The sequence below is a fragment of the Drosophila miranda genome, chromosome XL (assembly GCF_003369915.1).
Source record: "Drosophila miranda strain MSH22 chromosome XL, D.miranda_PacBio2.1, whole genome shotgun sequence".
In the NCBI taxonomy this organism is placed as follows: Eukaryota; Metazoa; Arthropoda; class Insecta; order Diptera; family Drosophilidae; genus Drosophila; species Drosophila miranda.
Genome location: NC_046673.1, coordinates 23,931,426 through 23,936,604, shown reverse-complemented (window position 1 = coordinate 23,936,604; position 5,179 = coordinate 23,931,426). Strand labels below are relative to the sequence as shown.

The 5,179-nt window shown below is 48.9% G+C and overlaps 1 long non-coding RNA gene across 1 annotated transcript; it reads left to right on the top strand.

Annotated features, from left to right (window-relative positions):
* Window positions 1–4,177: 4,177 nt before the first annotated feature.
* LOC117186017 lies at window positions 4,178–5,179 on the top strand. The gene is made up of 3 exons (XR_004471181.1): window positions 4,178–4,313; window positions 4,427–4,603; window positions 4,715–5,179. It is a non-coding gene; the product is annotated as an uncharacterized LOC117186017 (long non-coding RNA).

Sequence of the window (5,179 nt, the reverse complement as noted above, 5' to 3'; positions counted from 1 at the left end):
AACTGTAAATGACAAACAAATGTGCCTGTTAAAATCGTTGATTAAAATCAACATAAACACACACAGGGCACACACAGGACAAAGGCCACAGGGAGTGGAGGAGATGGGACAGAGGGCGGAGGTCAGGACTCGAACCAACAAAAAAATAATAGGCAATCGTCAAGGGGACTCGACGCAGCGGATGCCCTCTATTCCTCTATCTGGCCGTTGTGCCCCGACACATAAATTCCACACAACAGAAACCTCGAAATGAGAACTATTTTCAAGTTATACATAGATCGAACCTCGTATCCAGCCCATAATTTCTGGAATTTCTCCATAAATCCTGATCAGAAATGCCATTCCAATCAGTGAGTATTTCGAGAATCTTGAGTCAACAAACCCCAATCTATTAGCAGGCCGGCTTCCGGAGTCTGTACTGATCCAGTGGGCAGGGCATCTTCCCCCCGATGGCGGCCCAATATACCCCCATACACACATGGGCTTAATGGGTAGCACACAAACAGGCGAGTGCATGCTGAGAAGAGGCTGGACAGCGGGACAACTGGTCAGTAGAGGGCGGTGGTCGAGTGAGCAGTGGACAATCAGCCGAGGGGCGAGTTCATGCAGTGCGTCATTTATGCGGGCCTATAAGCACCCACACACGTACACATGGGCGGACCCCACCTGGTGCCCAGGCTCCAGGTAAATAAGTTGCACTTTAAAGCAAACAAACCAGTTTCCAGATCCCAGCCAGCCAGCCAGCTTCCTCCCCGCCTCCCCGCCTGCCCTTTGCTACAGTCTGCGTCCTGTTACTCCCCAACAAAATGGCTTCTGTCCCCGCATATATGCACAAGTGTGTGTGTCCTGGCTGCTAGTTTCAGAGCCTGTAAATGACATTGGCAGACACACACGAAAGTATTTTAATAACTACTCGTATTCGTAGTCGTATTCGTCTCCGTTTTCCAGCACTTCCTGGCAAATGTTTTCATTAGCCACAAAAACAACACCGAAAAAAGAAAGAACACGAAAATAGAAGAGAGCAAAGTGGAAAACAAAAGGAAAAGTAAATGGAAATGCGAGTACTAGGACGAGATAGTCAATTAAGTCGTGGAGCACAGAGCCAGAGAGAAGAACAGAGGCGGCACTCGAAGGACATCCGGAGAAGGAGTATAAGTAATTCCAACAAGCAAATGCCCCTCCCTGGGCGTCCCATGCTTCCACTTTAAAGTGGAGGAGTCGCAGAAGCACAATCGATTTGCCAGCCAGACGAGTAATATGCTCCTCCAACCCCCACATCGATCCCCAAAGGAGTCATAACGAGAGCAAACATTTTCGGCAATTGGAAAATGGCGCTCATCCATTCTTCTACCACGAGGAAAGGCAACAATCAGGGCGGATTGAGACCGGCTGGTAAACAGTGTTGGTAACATAACAGTGTTGGCAACACAGCTCTTCATTCACAGCGAACGGTCACACTTGTTTTTCTCGCAAAGCAAACTCAATGAGTGTCCTGTCGAGCGTGTCGGAGGGTGGGCGGAGGGGGGCCCTTTGCAGTTCAAATTCGGGGCTTAACCCTAATTGTACCCCCTTCTGTATTTTGTGCCCCATTTCAAGGGTGGGAGGGGGAGGGGGAGGGGCTTGATGAACGGGAAGTGGTATCCAAAGCCAAACAACATTGTTATTATTTTTAAAAGCGATTTTCGAAACCCGAACGCAGCTGGGCCCCGTTAAAAGCACAAACAGCCAGAAAAGGAGCAAGGATAAGGGAGATATACCCGTTACAACCCCAGCCCCAGCCCCAAAACCCACTTCCTATTCTGTCCTGTCCTGTCCTGTCCTGCCACACACACACACATAGAGCCCTCGTCCCCTCCCACATATGAACATGGAAAGCAGTTAGCCCCGCGGTGTATACACATAAGTCATTTATTGAAAATCCACTGCAGCGGCGGCAGCAGCGGCGGCAGCAGCGACGGCAGCAGAGACAGACCAACAGGAAAAACAGGAAAAAGCAGGAAAAGCAGGAAAAGCGAATGGCAATGGCAACGGCAACGGCTGCCGTCCAAAGTATGACAAACAATAGCCAAATGGGTTTTTCCTACAACAACAATTTTTCAATATGCTCCCCAACCAAAATGACCAAAAGAGCCCAAACGAAACCGAACTCGAACCCACACCCAAGCCAAAAGCAAAGGGAGGGGGCTGGGGCTTGGGCTGGGGGGTGGGGGGGTGGAAAATTGCCATCTTGTTGTTGCTATTTGTGCTCGTTATTGTTTTCCCACACGGTAGCGGAGGCTGCAACAAGGAATGATGGGCGAGATCCTCCCGAGAGGAGGATGTAACAGAGTCACAAATCAAGGACGGCCGTTTCTCTCCAGCCATTGATTGAGGGGTATACCCATGGTCTATGGACTTTCTGCCCCGTTCTGCCATTATTCCGCATTGTGGAGCCTCTGCCTCTGCCTCGCTCTGCGGCACACACACACGCACACAGATTCAGCAGGCAGCAGGCAGCAGGCGATGGCCAGGACAACACTTCTGGCCAAGGCTAAGAACATTCATAGGTCGATTGTCGCTGCCATTAAGTGTGCATAAATGTGACAAGAACAACAATAAAAATGAAAGCCCCAAACAGCAGGGGAGCAGTGGAGCAGCAGCAGGAGCAGGAGCAGGAGCAGGGGCCCAAGCCAGAGGCAGGATGGAGCTCAAATGGAAGTCTGGATGCCCTCCACTGGTGCCAAAAAAACGTGGTCTTCAGCTTTTGCTATGAACGAAATTAAACTCGTTTTTTAAAGTATCGTATTTGGCCTGTTCTTTTTCTCTGATTTGGTTAGTTCTCTCTAAGGACAGAGCAAAAGGCAGCGCGAGCACGGAGGATCGGAGTGAAGCTCTTCGCCTTTTATTTTCATTATTTGCCCCATTTGGCGGATTGTTTGCTCTGTTGCAACTGCAAACCGAACCGAAGCGAAGGGAGACTGCGAATGCGAATGCCTTTAAATGAAAATTGTCAGAAAATAAATTTTAATTTCTGACATTGCACTGCTCTGGCCTGGACTGGCCGCCGCCGGGCAGTGGAAAATGAATGGAAATGAAAAGGATTCAACGACTCAATGGACAAGGGTGGGATGATAACGATATGGCCGGCAACGAACAGGAATAACTGAAATTCTAAATGTATTAAGTCTTAATATTTATAGCTTAATATTCTGGCATTTCCGAAATAGTAAGGAAGTTCAATATTTCACATCGCTGTAAGTGAACACCCAGAGAAATGGGCACTGAAATTGCTGTATTTGCACTTAGGATTGAGACATTTATGCCGTTGTCTCTGCACCGAGAGAGGACATTAATATTTCAAAATATTTGATCTTCTCTATCTATCTATCTATCTTGTGCGGTTCTCTGTCGCTCTCCCAATCTGTCGCGATCTGGCACGGGCTATTCGGCAGACGGGCCGCACTTGAAAGTAGTCTGCAGCTGGCACTCACTTCTTGCACCTAGTCTTAGAATATCTAAGATATTCAACCGACACAGTCTTGAACCGACCTCGGCGTCTTGGATCGACATTGTCCTCGGTCGAAATGTTCCATGCCGATCTATTCTACGAAGAACAACAAGCAACAAATTTGAAGCTGCCACAGTGCCACGGGCTTGAGAAAGATGCCACCAACCATCAGCACGGCTGTTTGATGATCGGCACAAAATAGTACGAGACGAAACAGGAGGGAGAAGGAGGAGGAGGAGGAGCAGGAGCAGCAGTAGAAAAGGCCAGGCGTTGCCTGAAGTAAAGGGGGAGGGGGGGAAGGGGGCTGGTTTCAGGCAAAATTAAACATAATCATGTGCTGCATAAATATGCGAGTGAGTGGAGAGTGGAGTGTGGCCCTTTGCTATTGATATTTGGATAAAAGCAGAGCAGCGACTGCCAGAGTTTGCACAGTGCAAACAATGTGCATTTCTGGAAGAGAGGGACCCACATCCACATCTACACCAGGCACCCACCGACAGTTGTTAGAGTTCCAAATCAAACAGTACACTCCTCCTCCTCCTCCTCCTCCCGCTCCATGCCGCACACACACACACACACACACACACACACGACACGGTCCGATGAATATGTTTATGCCAGTTGGCTTTGCAATAACTTCATAAATATTCACGAGGAAGGAACCGAACCACGAAGCATCTCCACCATGCTCCATGCTCCATGCTCCATGCTCCAATCCTCAAATCGATGCACACAAAATTTAAATTCAAATTCGTTAAAACAGAAGAGACACTGACAGAACAGAGCAGAACAGAGAAGGGAAGAGCATAATGGAGGAGCTTTAATGGTGAGTCCCGGGCTATAATGCAATTATGATTTGACCGAAACGAACCGAACAGAACCGAAACGACTGTCAATTAAATGACAAATTTACAACACTTGCTCCCCCCCAACACTCAGAACACAGGCAATGCCCAGGCAGTGCCCAGGCACATGCGATGGCCGATGGAATAAAATCATATAAAATATCAATAAACCACACAAATTTATGGCAGAAACATACACAGAGCGAGAGGGAGAGAGAGAGAGAGAGAGATACAGAAAGATGGAGGAGAAGTAGGAGAGACTGTTGCAAGAGTGAGTATCCGTGTCCTGCAGCATTGCATTGCATTCTGCTGGATGCTCTCTCCACTCCACATCCGTTTCCCAGGCTCGTAAATAAAATGCACTCCTTGCCTCGGCCCCTAGCTCCTCCCTTGCAGATCCCGAGCCACAGCCACAGCCAGAGCCAGAGCCAGAGCCAGCGGCAAAACGATGACGAGCTGACGATGTCATTGTAAATACCATAAAGAAAATCGTTGCCGACGTGCGGTATCCCTCGCATGTCCCTCCCGTGTTGTGCCTTTTGCCTGTGCTTTTCTCTCCTTTCCTCTCCTCTCCTTTCCCTCTAGAAGAAGAAGCCGTTGCCGTTGCCGTTGCTGGCCAAAGGAGCATCCGCATCCAGCATTCAGCATTCAGGAAGCCCTGCAAAATGTTATTTATTGGAATTGTGTAATAAATGTTACCGAAAGTGCACTCGACATAAACGAAATGTTGCATCCACACGAGTACATCCATTGCCAGCATCGAGGCTCCTGGCATTAGGAGCCCGTCCGCGCCCGCCAGCCCTCGCCGAGAGATGCAAATGAGAAGGAGCAGCAGCAGTAGCCAAGG